This window comes from Ranitomeya imitator, chromosome 1 (genome assembly GCF_032444005.1).
Source record: "Ranitomeya imitator isolate aRanImi1 chromosome 1, aRanImi1.pri, whole genome shotgun sequence".
Classification (NCBI taxonomy): Eukaryota; Metazoa; Chordata; class Amphibia; order Anura; family Dendrobatidae; genus Ranitomeya; species Ranitomeya imitator.
This window is the reverse complement of record NC_091282.1, coordinates 607100732-607119125: the sequence shown is the minus strand read 5'-3', so window position 1 is coordinate 607119125 and position 18394 is coordinate 607100732.

Here is an 18394-nt window from a genome sequence, read left to right as displayed (position 1 = left end):
GTTTCTGTGGCACATCAGTGTGGCACACGTGTGCCACCCGTGTGCCCACTGGGTACCACACGCACCGTGCAGGAGACAGCGCTAAAGTTCAGCGCTGTCCCCTGCATCTGGTGCTGAAGCCGCCATTCATATCTTCCCTGCAGCAGCGTTTGCTGTAGAGAAGATATGAATAATCGTGTTTAAAATAAAGATCCATCTCACGCTGTTCTTAAAATACTCACCCGGCTCCCTCGCTGGCTGGTGCTGCTTCCTGTCCTGGCCGCACCTTCTGTATGAGCGGTCACGTGGGGCCGCTCATTTACATTAATGAATATGCGGCTCCACCCCTATGGGAGGTGGAGCCGCATATTCATGATTGTAATGGGCGGCCCCACATGACCACTCATACAGTAAAAGGTGCGGCCAGGACAGGAAGCAGCACCAGCCAGCGAGGGAGCCGGGTGAGTATTTTAAGAACAGCGGGGGGGGCGCACAGGGGGTGGGAGGGGGGTGGGGACATGGATCTTTATTTTAAACACGATTATTCATATCTTCTCTACAGCAAACGCTGCTGCAGGGAAGATATGAATGGCGGCTTCAGCACCAGTGGGGGGGACAGCGCTTACTGTAGCGCTGTCTCCTGCACGGCACACGGACTGCACACGGACAACGTCCGTGTGCGGTACGTGTTTTACATGGACCCATTGACTTTAATGGGTCCCTGTAATCCGTGTGCTCCCACGAACACTGACATGTCTCCGTGTTTGGCACACGGAGACACGGACCGCAAAAAATCAATGACATCTGCACAGATGCATTGATTTCACTGTGTCTACGTGTGTCAGTGTCTCCGGTACGTGAGGAAACTGTCATCTCACGTACTGAAGCCACTGACATGTGAAACCGGCCTTAAGAACCATGGCAATTAACTAAAAAAATGAAACACATGGAGACAGACAACGCCTCAAAGTCTCAGATTGGATAGTCGAGCTGTCAATCAACACACTGATAGCTCAACTCGCCCCTGTACCAGATAAAATTGACTTCTATATGAGTTCAAGGTCTTTTGGGAATGACCAATGGTTGGAGAGACCCAGATGGACAAGGATGAGAAGTTTTAGAATGTGCACAGACACTGCAAGTGGCTACATGCATCTGGACAGCCTGATGTACACTGACCACCAAAAACGCTGATTAAAAAGATCTGTGGTGGCTTTATTTCCAGGATGTCCGGTCAAGACCGAATCATGATATTCACTAAGAAATTTCAGATGGAGATTCACAGGTACAAACAGTTTCCCTAACGGACAGGCAGTAGTTGTGATCCCCTGAGCCTTAACAACCTTTTTCTCAAGATCGAACCATATAGATGCAATAACCACCCCTTTTAGTAATTTAACCCCTTCATGACCTTGGGATTTTCCGTTTTTCGTTCCCCTCTTTCCCAGAGCCATAACTTTTTTATTTTTCCGTCAATATGGCCATGTGAGGGCTTATTTTTTGTGGGACGAGTTGTACTTTTGAACAACATCATTGATTTTACCATGTTGTGTACTAGAAAACGGGAAAAAAATTCCAAGTGCAGTGAAATTGCAAAAAAAGTGCAATCCCACACTTTTTTTTGGCTTTTTTGCTAGGTTCACTATATGCTAAAACTGACCTGATATTATGATTCTCCAGGTCATTACGAGTTCATAGACACCAAACATGACTAGGTTATTTTTTACCTAAGTGGTGAAAAAAAATTCCAAACTTTGCTAAAAAAAACAAAATTGCGCCATTTTCTGATACTCGTAGCGTCTCCATTTTTCATGATCTGGGGTCAGTTGGAGGCTTATTTTTTGCGTTCCAAGCTGGCGTTTTTAATGATACCATTTCGGTGCAGATACGTTCTTTTGATCGCCCGTTATTGCATTTTAATGTAATGTCGCAGCGACGAAAAAAACGTAATTCTGGCGTTTCAATTTTTTTCTCGCTACGACATTTAGCGATCAGGTTAATGCTTTTTTTTGGTTGATAGATCGGGCGATTCTGAACGCGGCGATACCAAATATGTGTAAGTTTGATTTTTTTTTGATGGATTTATTTTGACGGGGGTGATTTAAACTTTTATATTTTTTTTATTTTTTTCACATTTTTTTAACTTTTTTTTTAACTTTGGTCATGCTTCAATAGCCTCCATGGGAGGCTAGAAGCTGGCACAACACGATCGCCTCTGCTACATAGCAACGATCTGATGTTCGCTGCTATGTAGCAGAATTGCAGGTGTTGCTGTGAGTGCCGACCACAGGGTGGAGCTCACAGCTACCGGCGATCAGTAACCATAGAGGTCTCAAGGACCTCTATGGTTACAATGTACAAGCATCGCCGACCTTCGATCATGTGACGGAGGTCGGCGACGTGATCATTTCCTGCCGCTCGGCCGGAAGCAGTAGTTAAATGCCGCTGTCTGCGTTTGACAGCGGCATTTAACTAGTTAATAGGCGGGGGCAGATCACGATTCTGCCCGCGCCTATTACGTGCACATGTCAGCTGTTCAAAACAGCTGACATGTCCCGGCTTTGATGCGGGCTCACCGCCGGAGCCCGCATCAAAGCGGGGCTTCTGACCTTGGACGTACTATCCCGTCCGAGGTCAGAAAGGGGTTAAGAAGCTGCAATTATCTCCACCCACAGGAAAACAATAAGATAAGGCCTTAATGTTCTTGTTCCCTGGCCTAAATGTATCAAAAAAGTTAACCCTGTCGAGGCGTTAGACGTTTCGCAGACTCTAGATACAGCTCTGGCATAAATTAAGAGACCACCACATCAAAACCCTGTCATGGGCAGTCCAAACTTCAGAACTGAACTCACTGAAAACCTTTGGAATGTAATCAAGAGGATGATGGATAGTCACAAGCCATCAAACAAAGAACTGCTTAAATTTTTGTGCCAGGAGCAGTGTGAAAACTGGTGGAAAGCATGCCAAGACTCATGAAAGCTGTGATTAAAAATCATGGTTATTCAACAAAATATTGATCTCTGAACTCTTCCTGAGTTAAAATATTAGTATTATTGTTTCTGAATGATTATGAACTTGTTTTATTTTCATTATTTGAGGTCTGAAAGCACTGGGTTTCTTTTTTTTTTTAATTTTCACCATTTCTCCTTTTCAGAAGAAAAATACAAAATGTATTGCTTGGAAATTCGAAGACATGTTGTCAGTAGTTTATAGAATAAAAGAAAAATTTACATTTTACTCAAAAATCTACCTATAAAGAGAAAAATCAGACAAACTGTCATGGTCTGTATGGAAGTTCTTGTCTAGTGTCTCAGGGGTTAATGCTGTTTGCCTCCCTCTGGGGTGGGAGGGCTTTAAATAGCCTCTTTTTGGCTCTGTCCCATGTCAGTGAAACTTTTTTACCTCGGTTGAGTTCCTGATCCCCGTGTATCTAAGGATACTGTCTGCCTGTGTGTGATTCCTTGTGTATGACCCGGTCCATTCATGTTTCTGAGTTTGTTTGTTGTTTGATTCTGTACTCTCTTAGTCTCTCGGTTTTGACCTCTGCTTGTCCCTGAACTTCCGCTTTGTGTTTCCCGTCTTATACCATGCTGCTATATCCGGCTTTCTGACCCTGGATTGTTATTGACCACATTTCTGTCTGTTTCCATCTGTTCTGTGTCATCTCCTGGTTTACCTGTGTTGGTCTGGCATTCCCCTGGGCTTCTCTAGCCCAAGCTCCGGTCCCCGGAGTCTGGGACTTGTCTCCACCCCTGACACTCCCCTTGCGGTCACGTGTTTCAGGTCCTCTACCTGAAGCACGCTTTACAACCGCGGCCATCCCGTTCTTCTGGAATCTCTCGGCACCATCTGCTCAACTCAGGACACGCACACTGGCCTGGTAAGCAAGGGCAGTGTGGTGTCCTTTACACAAACTGAACATTTTGCAGTGGTGTCCTAATTTTTGCCAGAGCTGTATATGAGATTCTTATGATCTGTGATTACCATAACCGGATAAACTTCCCCCTCCAAAAAATGACCCCACTGTTCAAAGGCCCACTTAATTGCTAAGAGTTCCCTGTTACCAATGTCATAACTTCTTTCCGCAGATGACAGTTTCTTTAGAAAAGTATGCACATGAACACACCCTGCAACAATACAGCCCCAAATGCATCATCTTCTACAATAAAAAGGCTGAGTGATGTCAGGCTGTATGAAAATGAGCACAGATGCAAAATACTCCTTCATGGTATCGAATGCCTCCCTGGTCGGATTGGACCACTTTCCTGGTCATATTCGTGAGAGGTTTGTCCACTACCAAAAAGTCTTTGATGAACTTACTGTAGTAGTTGTCGAAACGCAAAAACCTTAGTAATGCCTTCAAATCCTCAGGACGATCCCAATCCAGGACAGACGGATTCATGGGAATACCGGTGGACGATAAAACATATCCTAGAAAAGGAATCTACTCAACCGAGAACATACATTTCTCTAGTTTCACAATTTATTGTCTCTGAGTATTTGTAAGACCCGCCTGACATGTACCTTATCTAACTCAAGGTCAGGTGAATAAACTAATATGTCATCAAGATAGATTTCTACAAATCTACCTACCAGGTGACTAAAGATGTCATTTACAAAGTGCTTAACCCCTTTACCCCCAATGGTGGTTTGCATGTTAATGAACAGGCCAATTCTTACAATTCTGACCACTGTCCCTTTTTGAGGTTATAACTCTGGAACACTTCCATGGATCCCGGTGATTCTGACACTATTTTCTTGTGACATATTGTACTTCATGATAGTGGTAAAATTTATTTGATATGACTTGCAATTATTTGTGAAAAAACAGAAATTTTGCGAAAATTTTGAAAATGTTGCAACTTTTCAAATTTGAATTTTCATGCCCTTAAGGGTATGTGCACACGTTCAGGATTTCTTGCAGAAATTTCCTGACAAAAAACGGACATTTCTGCCAGAAATCCGCATGCGTTTTTTTCGAGTTTTTTGCGCGTTTTTTCCCGGGGCTTTCCCAATGCATTAAATAGCGGGAAAAATGCGAGAAATCCGCAAAATTTATGAATATGCTGCTTTTTTTACCGCGATGCGGTTTTACGTGGAAAAAACGCATCGTGCACAAAAATTGCGGAATGCATTCTAAATGATAGGATGCATATGTATGCGTATTTATGCGTTTTTATCGTGAAAAAAACGCAAAAAATCCTGAACGTGTGCACATACCCTAAATCACACACAATAGATAGATAGAAATATCTATAGATAGCTATATCTATAGATTGATAAATCTATCTATAGATAGATATATCTATAGATAAATAGATAGATATATCTATAGTAGCCACAAAAACCTCTTTGACATACCGTAATTCTGTCAGCATAAAGGGCTACAGTGAGCCCATTCAACAAAGAAGATATACCCACTCAGAAAGACATGCTTGCAAGGAGAAACAAGAGTTTTTAGGTATTAAAGGGTAAAAACCAGAGTTTATTGAAAATTCACATAGCATATAATTAACACAGATAGTTACAAGAAAAAGATCAGATAAAGTGATACATGTGCAGACACAATACCAGGGTTACCAGGAACCAACAACAGCATTTGCCCCTCTGTGCCTAACAATCCATTCAGTCATAAGGTGCATGTGCAATAAGAAATGGCACAGGTAAGTTTGCCTTGGCCAGAAAAAGCCCTGCATGTGTGGTGACCAAAGATGGAAACAATGTAACACAGTATAGGGCCGGCAGACACTTACCACGGGCAGATGTTGAGGGGTCCTGGGCCGGGTGTAGGAAAAAGCCCGACGCGCGTTTTGCGTCCTCAATAGACCGCTTTCTCAAGGGAAGTGCAATAACGAGTACGAGTAGGACCTTTTAAGGTCAAAGGGTATATCACAAAAAGAATCCCCGGGTGTGCGGGCAAGGCATAGAGACGCGCCGTCGTATAGCAGGGATCCCGGACCTCGGCGCGCATGCACACAGCCACTGCATCACCAATGTAAAGCATAACAACTGTTACATTGTGCCGGAAATATTGGTGGTTAGATGTCAAATAAAAAACCTGGATGATGACATGGGATATGTGTACGGCAACATAGAAAACACAGCAGCAGAACAAGTACATCTCAAGTCACAGGCTATACAGCCCTCAAATTTCGGTCAGTCACAAAGCGGTTCTCTATCCACCAATTTCGCATAGCGTCATCTCATACATCTCCAGGACAGTTGTTACGGTAAAGCAGATGATATAAGGCTATATCCCCAGTCCAACTCAAGTGAAGAAAAAGGAGGCCACAGATTTTTAGTCCCACTGTAAGGTTATAAATGTAAAAAGTTACACAAAACATAAAACAAAGGTTAAAAACAATAAAAGCAAATCACCCTAAGCAGAAGTCTATAGGAGCGTGATAGGAACATAAACAAATAATAATAATAATCAGGATCCCAAAAATGAAGAGAAGGACAAGGATTCGTTCAGACCCCTGGGGGTCAAAGTATCCAATAGTGTAATCCATTTAGCTTCAACCTGCGCCAGAATTTTCTTATAGTCCCCCCCTCTTATACCAAGATGGATTGCATCTATCCCCCTCACCTTGAATGAAGACGGTTCGCTATTGTGATATTGTCTAAAGTGACGGGGGATAGTTTTGAGGAGGGTGACATCGGTCACTGTCTTGGCCACACAAATGTTCCGCACATGCTCTCGCACTCTTATTCTAAGTTCCCTTGATGTTAGTCCCACATAAATTTTGGAACACCCACATGTAGCATAGTAAACCACATTTGTGTTACTACAGGAAATCCGATGTCTTATATCAAAGGTTTTTTTACCATCGGAAGAGCAAAAGGTAGAGCAGTGCAGGACATTTGTGCAGGCAAGACAGCGACCGCATGGTATAGACCCTGGCGTCGGGCCACAATTATTTGTGAAAAAACAGAAATTTTGCGAAAATTTTGAAAATGTTGCAACTTTTCAAATTTGAATTTTCATGCCCTTAAGGGTATCTGCACACATTCAGGATTTCTTGCATAAATTTCCTGACAAAAAACGGACATTTCTGCCAGAAATCCGCATGCGTTTTTTTCGAGTTTTTTTCGCGTTTTTTCCCGGAGCTTTCCCAATGCATTAAATAGTGGGAAAAATGCGAGAAATCCGCAAAATTAATGAACATGCTGCTTTTTTTACCGCAATGCGGTTTTTCGTAGAAAAAAACGCATCATGTGCACAAAAATTGTGGAATGCATTCTAAATGATAGGATGCATATGTATGCGTATTTATGCATTTTTATCGCGAAAAAAATTCGAAAAATCCTGAATGTGTGCACATACCCTAAATCACACAGATACAGTAGATAGATAGAAATATCTATAGATAGCTATATCTATAGATTGATAAATCTATCTATAGATATATCTATAGATAAATAGATAGATATATCTATAGACAGATAGTTAGACATATCTATAGATAAATAGATAGATATATCTATAGATAGATAGGGGCCAATAAACTTAGGTCCCAATTTCACCGAAGGACCCTAAGCTTAATGTTCCTCGTGGACAACCAGACTTTATCCCCAACCCAGAGAGAAGGTCCTGCAGCTCGTCTCCTATCTGCAAAAACCTTAAACTTCCTCTGAGCGTCCTCAATGTTCCTTTGGACCTCTCGCCACAAATCCCTCAACCGCTGTACAGCAGCATCAGCCCCAGGGCACCCGGAGTCCAAACGAGAGAACTTCCCGAAGTATGGATTGAATCCGCAATTGCAGAAGAAAGTGGAGATGCCTGTGGAGTGATTCACATGGTTATTAAAAGCGAACTCTGCTAACGGCAAGGCATCACCCCAATCCTCCTGTCTGGAAGTGGAAAGACAACGCAAAATTTGTTCCAAAGACTGGTTGGTCCGTTCCGTTTGACCGTTGGTCTCAGGATTGTATGCGGACGAAAACGACATTGCAATACCCTGCACTCCACGATCAGACACTACACTCAAGGGCACACCATGCAAATGAACCACATGTTGTACAAACAACCTAGATAGGGTTTCTACAGAAGGCAAAGCCAACAAGGGTACGAAGTGTGCTTGTTTAGAAAACCTGTCCACCACTACCCATATGACAGTATTACACTTAGAAGATGGAAGATTGGTGATAAAAATCCATGGACAAATGTGTCCATGGTCTATCAGGAACTGGCAAAGGCACCAATTCCCTGGCTGGCCGGTTTTGAGAGCTCTTAGCGCGGGCACAAACTTCACATGCACACACAAATGTCTTCACATCAGACGTAAGCGAAGACCACCAGAAAACCCTAGCGATGTCCCCATGAGTAGTCGAGATCCCAGGATGTCCACCCAATGCTGAGTCATGAAACTCCTGAAGAACCCTGAGATGAAATTGAATTGGGACAAACAGCTTATCAACTGGTTTGGATAGGGAGGCATGAGATTGGGCCTCCCGAATCTCCCGTTGCAATCCAGACGACACATCAGCCACCACCACCCTAGGTTGAAGAATGGAGGATGGAAGTTCGGGAGCAGAAACCGGATCCAGGCTCCGGGACAAGGCATCGGTCCTTACATTTTTGGATCCAGGATGAGAAGTGATTGAAAACTGGAACGAGGAGAAAACAGAGACCATCTAGCCTGCCTAGGGGTGAACCTTTTAGCCGATTCAATGCACGCCAGAGTTTTGTGATCAGTAACCACCATAATGGGATTAGCTGCCCCATCCAAAAAATACCTCCATTTTTCAAAAGCCAACTTGACAGCAAGTAGTTCCCGATTGCCCACATCATAATTTCTCTCTGCTGGGTAGAACTTCTTGGAGAAAAAGGCGCATGGTCTCAAATTGGTCAATGTGGCGGGCCCCTTGGACAACACTGCCCCCACCTTCGAGCCATCAACCTCTACTATAAAGGGCTCAGATCTGGCTGTACCAGAAGTGGGGCAGTTATGAAACATTTTTTTAACAATATAAACGTTGCTACCGCTGAGGCAGACCAGTTCTTAACGTCAGATCCCTTCTGTGTCAAATCGGTGAGGGGCTTGTCTACCTGTGAGAACCCCTTAATAAACCTCCAGTAATTGGCGAATTCCAAAAAGCGTCGCAGACCTTTCAGGTCACGAGTACTCCGGAATACCCTCCGGACAAATGGATGACACAGATACAGAAATCAAAGTTATTTTTACATTTAGGCCCCCATTTAACAATCTCCTGGAACTCCCAGTCAATGATTGGATTATGACATTGCAACCAGGGGAACACCAAGACCAACCCGGCAGGGAGGTTGTCTCCGTATGAACAGGTCCCACCTTAAGGACGAATTCCTTAGTAACGGAAAGAATCCCGTTCTTGGTGAAAGGTGTAGAGTCAATAGCCACGACCTTCATGGGTTTCCCCATCCTGACTGTCCCTATCTCACAATAGGCCACAAATTTAGAGTCAATCAGATTTACAGTAGACCCGCAATCCACAAAAGCAAAGAGGGGAAAAAACAATTGTTCAAACCAAGTTCCAATTTCAATAATATTTTGAAGATTGAGGAAGACAGTACTTGGAAGTCTGGACAGCCTCCTCGGCAGCTACCCAGTGTCAGGAATCCCCTGACCGCTGCCACCAATTTGTCACGATTCACACCGTGACCGTCACCCCTACGTCACGGGTCGTGGTGACTTTGGGCCAACAGACGGCTATCACATGTGCAGGGGGGCTTATCTTAGTTATCCCTCCACTGCTAACAATGTGATGAGAAAACACACACAAGGCTATTGACCTCTTAGTTCACAGCAGGGGCTTATTCTAGGTATCCCACTGCTTTTCAATATACCACAAACTGCAGGGATTTATGTATATCCCGCTTACAGTTCCACTTAACACTTGCAGCTCTCTGGCGCCCCCTTACTCTCAGGTCAGATTAGGTACTGCACCCTGGGTAATTAGTCGCCAGAAAGGCTGCCTGCTATGTACTGGCTATTGGACACGCTGCAGCGACGCGATAACTACTCCCACTCAGGCAGGAACAATAATTATCAACGCCGCAGCCGCTACAGCATCACTCAACAGTCTGCACACTATCGCTGCCACCAGCTTCGATTAAACGGGTCCGAAGATAACCCAACACAACAGTAACAGTAGCGTATTTCCCTTCAGAAGACTTAGGGTACGGTTTAGAACAGGAGAGCGAACTAATATTAAATATTATATCCCATAAAAATTAGGCAGTGCTTTATCAAAAATATTTTATAAAGATGTTACAAATGAGACAATTGCAAATATGTACAAGGGTAATTATGAAATAAACAGGGATTAAATGAGAAAATGTAACACTCACATGTTCAAAGCATGGCAGGCAACCAGGCTAGTGGAGTTTTTTCCATACGTCCCAGCTCATTGGACGTGCTGCTAGCTTCAGGAGAAGACAAAAAGTCAAGAAAAAAAGAGTGACTCCTCAGAGCCTGCCAGACACTTAAACCTTAAAGGGAAGGTGCCATCAAAAAAAATTTTTTTCAGAAATTGTAAAAATGTAAAGAATTAATGATTACATTTTCTTAAAAAATATTATCATTTGTTTATAATTTAGTAAAATATGAAAAATAATTTGAAAAGTTTTGGAATTTCCACTTTTCAACACTAGGGGGAGCAGCTGCTGAAATTTCAGAAAAACCTAGTGTACAAATAGCTCACATTACTGCACTGCAGTAATTATGGGCGTAGTCTGCTGACCTGTGTGATGTCTCCTCCCCTTCTGGGTGTTTGCTAAGGGATTAGAGAGGATGATATTCAGGAACCCAGTGAGCAGCCATTTTGTTGGTGACTGCAGAGTATGGCTGCCGTCACACGGTCAGTATTTTACTTCAGTATTTGTAGCCAAAACCAGGAGTGGAACAAATAGAGGAAAAGTATAACAGAAACATATGCACCACTTCTGTATTTATCACCCACTCCTGGTTTTGGCTTACAAATACTGAGGTAAAATACTGACCAAATACTGCTAGTGGACGGCAGCCTTAGGCTACTTTCACACTAGCGTTTTTGGCTGTACGTTGCAATGCGTCATTCAGGAGAAAAAACGCATCCTGCAAAGTTGTCTGCAGGATGCGTTTTTCCTCATAGACTAAAATTACCGACGTATTGCGACGTATTGCCACACGTCACAACTGTCGTGCGACGGTTGCGTCATGTTTTGGTGGACCGCCGCCACAAAAAAAGTTACATGTAACGTTTGTGCGTCGAGTCCACCATTTTCGACCGCGCATGCACGGCTGAAACTCCGCCCCCTCATGCCCAAACCTTACAATGGGGCAGCGGAAGCATCGTAAGACTGCTTCTGCTGCCCACATCGGACATTTCTTTCACAGCATGCGTCGGTATGACGCACTGCGAAAGGCCCGTACCGACGCTAGTGTGAAAGCAGCCTTATACTGACAAGTAGACAGTCACCGAGGATGGCAGGCAGCATGGATTCTGGGAGATAGGTGGTGGAGGGAGCAGGGTGACAGCAGCACAGAGTATTTCAGGAGAGCAGTGTGCTGGTCTATGGGGGGCATCCTGTTCGGTGTGCGGAGCAGCCAGGGATTGTACATAGAGCGCTGTCTTTTATACACATGGATGGACCATCTGCTCCACAGAAATCCAGGAAACATTTCTGCGGATTGATGGCCTGGTCTGATCCAGACTTTGCATGCAGACCCCATTCCCCTCCTCAGATCCTGTCTTCTCCATCCTGTCCTGGCAATGTGTGAAAGCGAGGCGACAGGCGCAGTCCGGGGTGACGCTGGGGGGAAATGTAGCCATATAGTAACAATAAAAATGAGACCCCTCTCTTCAGCTGCCTCACCAGCCCTGACTGCACCTAACTGGAGGTCCTGCTGCCCCTCTATTACCCCAGACCCGCGTGCAGGTGCTCAGCCAGAACCACCATAGAATGGGTCCGCTTTCTGAAGATAATACTGCCATAGTGTTCTCACATAATACCGCCATATAGATCACACACAATACTATCAAATAGATCACACAATACTGTCATACAGTTCTCACATAATACCACCATATAGATCACACATAATACCGCCAGTGTTCTCACATACCGCCATATAGATAACACATAATACTGCCATAGTGTTCTCACATAATACCGCCATATAGATCACACATAATACCGCCAGTGTTCTCACATACCGCCATATAGATCACACATAATACTGCCATAGTGTTCTCACATAATACCGCCATATAGATCACACATAATACCGCCAGTGTTCTCACATACCACCATATAGATCACACATAATACCGCCAGTGTTCTCACATACCACCATATAGATCACACATAATACTGCCATAGTGTTCTCACATAATACCGCCATATAGATCACACATAATGCTGCCAGTGTTCTCACATAATACCACCATATAGATCACACACAATTCCACCATATAATTCTCACAATACTGATCAAGCATAATACCACCATACAGATCACATAATACCGTCATATAGATCTCACATAATGCCATAATACAGCATGACGCTCGCAGCTCCTGTTACCGCACGCATTGAGTTGTGTGTGCAATGGGGAAAGATATGCAGGGGGGAGAGGAGTGCATAGGAGAGGATTAGATACACGGTTCACCAGACAGTATCACGCAGGAGAGGATTAGATACACGGCTCACCAGACAGTATCACACAGGAGAGGATTAGATACACGGCTCAGCAGTCAGTATTTCACAGGATTAGGCTATGTGCACACGTCAGGATTTTTTCCTGACATAATCCTGAGAATTCTGCCAGAAATCCGCGTGCTTTTTTTGCGCGGATTTCTCGCGGAATTTGCGCGTTTTTTGCGTGGATTTTTTGCGGATTTTTTGCTTTTTTTTTTTATTTTCTGGAATGTCCTTTTTGATAGGAAATCCGCAAAAAATCCGCAAAAAGATAGAGCATGTCCGGATTTTTTGCGGAAAAAAAACGCTAACATCTGCACAAAAAATGCGGAATGCATTCCAAATGATAGGATGCATAATGTTAGCGTTTTTTTTACCGGATTTATAGCGTTTTTATGGCGAAATTCCGCAAAAAAAAACGCTAAAAATCCAGACGTCTGCACATAGCCTTAGATACACAGGTCAGCACAGGATAGGATTAGATACACGGCTCAGCAGACAGTATCACACAGGATAGGATTAGATACACGGCTCAGCAGACAGTATCACACAGGAGAGGATTAGATACACGGCTCAGCAGACAGTATCACACAGGAGAGGATTAGATACACGGCTCAGCAGTCAGTATTCCACAGGAGGATTAGATACACGGCTCAGCAGACAGTATCACACAGGAGATGATTAGATACACGGCTCAGCAGACAGTATTCCACAGGAGGATTAGATACACGGCTCAGCAGACAGTATCACACAGGAGAGGATTAGATACATAGCTCAGCAGACAGTATCACACAGGAGAGAATTAGATACACGGCTCAGCAGACAGTATCACACAGGATAGGATTAGATACACGGCTCAGCAGACAGTATCACACAGGATAGGAATAGATACACGGCTCAGCAGTCAGTATTCCACAGGAGGATTAGATACACGGCTCAGCAGACAGTATCACACAGGAGAGGATTAGATACACGGCTCAGCAGTCAGTATTCCACAGGAGGATTAGATACACGGCTCAGCAGACAGTATCACACAGGAGAGGATTAGATACATGGCTCAGCAGTCAGTATTCCACAGGAGGATTAGATACACGGCTCAGCAGACAGTATCACACAGGAGAGGATTAGATACACGGCTCAGCAGACAGTATTACACAGGAGAGGATTAGATACACGGCTCAGCACAGTATAGTGATAGATGCAGGGTCTGATGTCCTGTGAGGAGCTGCAGTGAGGTCGGAGCAGCACAGAGATTCTCCCCCATCCCCCTCTGTTACCTCTCTGCAGCTCCTGATAAGAGAACATCAGACCGCAGCACTTCAGACTCTCTAGCGATTCTAGAGATTCAGCCACACACCAGGCAGCAGAGGACAGGGAATGGCCGCTGAGTGTGAGGGGAGACAGATGGAGCTGCCCCTCCAACTGCGCAGCTCTCAGTCACAGTGGAGCTCACAGGTACACTCCACTGTAGGCTGAAGCAAGATGGCGCCGACCTCCTGCCTCTGCTGTGATGTGGAGACAGCCCAGGGGGCGTGGCCACATCAGAGCAGAGAGCAGACAATGCTAGCTATGGGGTTGCCTCCCGACTACTGATCTCTATGTCCAGGGCAGCCGTATGTGAAGACTGTAAGTGTCGTGCAGCTACACTTACAGTCCTGCAAATGAAAATGGCGGCGCCCAGTGGCAGAAAAAAAAATGAATAAAAAAAAAACAATAAATACTATGCACTTGAAAATATCTTATAAAAATAAGGAATTAAAGAGGTTTTTTTTTTTTTTTACAATATTAAAACGCGGCACCTTCCCTTTAAGGCTGTGACATCACAGAAAGGCTGGTTTATCCAGACCCTCCTCTCTCTACATTCTGAGTAAACTTTAAACTATTTTCTCTGATTTCTATAACTTCACTACAAAATTTCAGAGTCATAACAAACCCATCATTCATCTCGGATTAACGTGAGCATTCTAATGAGATCAAATATGTCCTATCTGGGATACATATTTACAGAGAAAACCCTACTTCTTTACCAGATGGAGTTAGAAGCCCGAGTTTCAAGGGATGGGTAGATACACCGAGTGGGAATACGAATATATATTTTCGTGTTCTTAACGTAAACATTGTGCATAATATCGTACAAAAACCAAACAAAGAATCTTTCATGAATTTTGGAGCCATTTTTCCAGTTCCAGCTGGAGGAAGATTCTAACCTGGTCGTAAATACCTTTCAGCCATAAAACTCCCCCCAGTACATTGGCAAAGCAGCTCTTGGCTGAGTGAAAGGGAAGGATGGGGCTTTTTAGCCCCCAGCCTGCTGCAAGAGAAACTACTTATATGATATTTCATACCATATCGTGACACCTCCCCCTTTTGGTGTGCGCTAGGGAGGCAGTACCCCACGGTATGCCTCCATGGGCACCTCAGTAGGTTCACCCTGGCGGGAGAGTCCATCTGCACTCCCATGCTCTTTGCCCGTTTTGTGTTCAATGGTGAAGTCAAACTGCTGAAGGTCAAGCCTCCAGCGTAGCAACCTGCCGTTGGTTCCACACATGGCGTTTAGCCAGTGCAGAGGGTTGTGGTCGGTCACCACAGTGAAGGAGTGACCGTACAAGTAGGGCTGCAAGCGCTGCAGGGCCCAGACTATGGCCAGGCACTCCTTCTCGATGGTGGAGTAGGCCACTTCCCTCGGCAAAAGTTTCCGGCTCAGGTATAACACGGGGTGCTCTTGGTCCTCCGAGTCAAACTGGCTAAGCACAGCACCAAGGCCAAACTCGCTGGCGTCGGTCTGCACCAAGAACGGTCGACTGCTGTCGACTACTTTCAACACAGGGGCGTTGCACAGTGCGGTTTTCAACGCCTGGAAGGCCCCCTCACAGCCATCTGTCCAGTTGACAATGTGGGGTAGCTTCTTCCTGGTGAGGTCCGTCAAAGGTTTTGCCAGGCTACTATAGTGCTGTACGAAGCACCTATAGTACCCTGCAGTGCCCAGGAAGGACATCATCTGTTTCTTGATCACGGGAGTGGGCCAGTTCACGATCGCGCCCACTTTCTCCGGCTCTGGCTTCAGGGTGTTCCCGCCTACCCGGTGCCCCAGGTAGTGAACCTCCCTCATGCCCATCTGGCACTTTCCTGGCTTGATAGTCAGTCCTGCTTGGTGAATTCGCCTGAGCACCTCCTCGAGATGCTGCAGGTGTTCCTCCCAGGAGGAACTGAAGATGGCAATGTCATCCAAGTACGCCACGGCGTACTTCTCCAGTCCCTGAAGCAGGAGGTTGACCATCCGCTGGAAAGTGGCAGGGGCATTCTTCATGCCGAAGGGCATGACCGTGGACTCGTACAGTCCAAAGGGTGTGATAAAGGCGGACTTCTCCTGTGCCTCAGGGCTCTGGGGAATCTGCCAGTATCCTCGACTCAGATCCATTATTGTTAGGTAATTTGCGCCAGCTAACTTCTCAAGCAGCTCCTCGATGCGCGGCATGGGATGCGCGTCAGAGGCTGTAATGGCGTTGAGCCCCCTGTAGTCCATGCAGAACCGGTCGAATCACCCCCAGCTGTAACATCTCATCGATCTCTTGGTGCATAATCTGCTGCACCTGGTCAGAGATTCGATAGGGTGTTCGCCGTAGTGGTGCGTGATTCCCGGTGTCCACCTCGTGGACTGCTAACTCAGTCCTCCCCGGTCGGTTGGAGAACACGACCCGGAAGGGTTCCAGTGTGGTTTGCAACTGCAACCGCTGGGGTTCAGTTAACGAGGCGCTTACTGTTGTGAATTCTGTGGCTGAATTCACTCCTGTGGTCACAAGTGGTACTGCAGCTTCTGAGCTTCCTCCCTCAGGTGTTCTGGTGAGCTCGTTAACTGCTTCATTACTTAACTCCGCCTGATGCTGCTATCCTTGCTCCTTGTCAATGTTTCAGTGTTGGATCTGAGCTTCTCCTGATTGTTCCTGTGACCTGCTGCTCTGTATAGTTAAGTGCTTTTTGCTTTTTTGTTGCTTTTTTTCTGTCCAGCTTGTCTTTTGTTTTGCTGGAAGCTCTGAGACGCAAAGGGTGTACCGCCGTGCCGTTAGTTCGGCACGGTGGGTTTTTTTTGCCCCCTTTGCGTGGTTTTGCTTTAGGGTTTTTTGTAGACTGCAAAGTTCGCTTTACTGTCCTCGCTCTGTCCTAGAATATCGGGCCCCACTTTGCTGAATCTATTTCATCCCTACGTTTTGTCTTTTCATCTTACTCACAGTCATTATATGTGGGGGGCTGCCTTTTCCTTTGGGGAATTTCTCTGGGGCAAGTCAGGCCTATTTTTCTATCTTCAGGCTAGCTAGTTTCTTAGGTTGTGCCGAGTTGCCTAGGTAGTTGTTAGGCGCAATCCACAGCCGCTTTTAGTTGTGTTTAGGATAGGATCAGGTGTGCAGTCTACAGAGTTTCCACGTCTCAGAGCTCGTTCTTGTATTTTTGGGTTTTGTCAGATCACTGTGTGCGCTCTGATCGCTAAGCACACTGTGTTTCTGGATTGCCTTCATAACACCTGTCATTAGCAAACATAACAGTACAAGGAGCCCAACTAATGATTCTCAATAGAGGGAAAGAAAAAGTTCTGACATCATTTTTTTTTTTTTTCTCTGCTCTATGTTCACTTTTTTTTTTTTCCCCCTAGACATTTGGGTGATTCTGGACACAGGTGTGGACATGGATATTCAGGGTCTGTGCTCTTCAATGGATAATCTCGTTATAAATGTACAAAAAATTCAAGATACTATTGATCAGAAATCTATGTTAGAACCAAGAATTCCTATTCCTGATTTGTTTTTTGGAGATAGAACTAAGTTTCTAAGTTTCAAAAATAATTGTAAGCTATTTCTGGCCTTGAAACCTCATTCTTCTGGTAATCCTATTCAACAGGTTTTGATTATTATTTCTTTTTTGCGCGGCGACCCTCAAGACTGGGCATTTTCTCTTGCGCCAGGAGACCCTGCATTGAGTAGTGTCGATGCGTTTTTCCTGGCGCTCGGATTGCTGTACGATGAGCCTAATTCAGTGGATCAGGCTGAGAAAAATTTGCTGGCTTTGTGCCAGGGTCAGGATGATATAGAAGTATATTGTCAGAAATTTAGGAAATGGTCAGTACTCACTCAGTGGAATGAATCTGCGCTGGCAGCTTTGTTCAGAAAGGGTCTCTCTGAGGCTCTTAAGGATGTCATGGTGGGATTTCCTATGCCTGCTGGTTTGAATGAGTCTTTGTCTTTGGCCATTCAGATCGGTCGACGCTTGCGCGAGCGTAAATCTGTGCACCATTTGGCGGTACTGCCTGAGGTTAAACCTGAGCCTATGCAGTGCGATAGGACTATGACTAGAGTTGAACGGCAGGAATACAGACGTCTGAATGGTCTGTGTTTCTACTGTGGTGATTCCACTCATGCTATTTCTGATTGTCCTAAGCGCACTAAGCGGTCCGCTAGGTCTGCCGTCATTGGTACTGTACAGTCCAAATTCCTTCTGTCCATTACCTTGATATGCTCTTTGTCGTCGTTTTCTGTCATGGCGTTTGTGGATTCGGGCGCTGCCCTGAATCTGATGGATTTGGATTATGCTAAACGTTGTGGGTTTTTCTTGGAGCCTTTGCGGTGTCCTATTCCATTGAGAGGAATTGATGCTACACCTTTGGCCAAGAATAAACCTCAATACTGGGCCCAGCTGACCATGTGCATGGCTCCTGCACATCAGGAAGTTATTCGCTTTCTGGTGTTGCATAATCTGCATGATGTG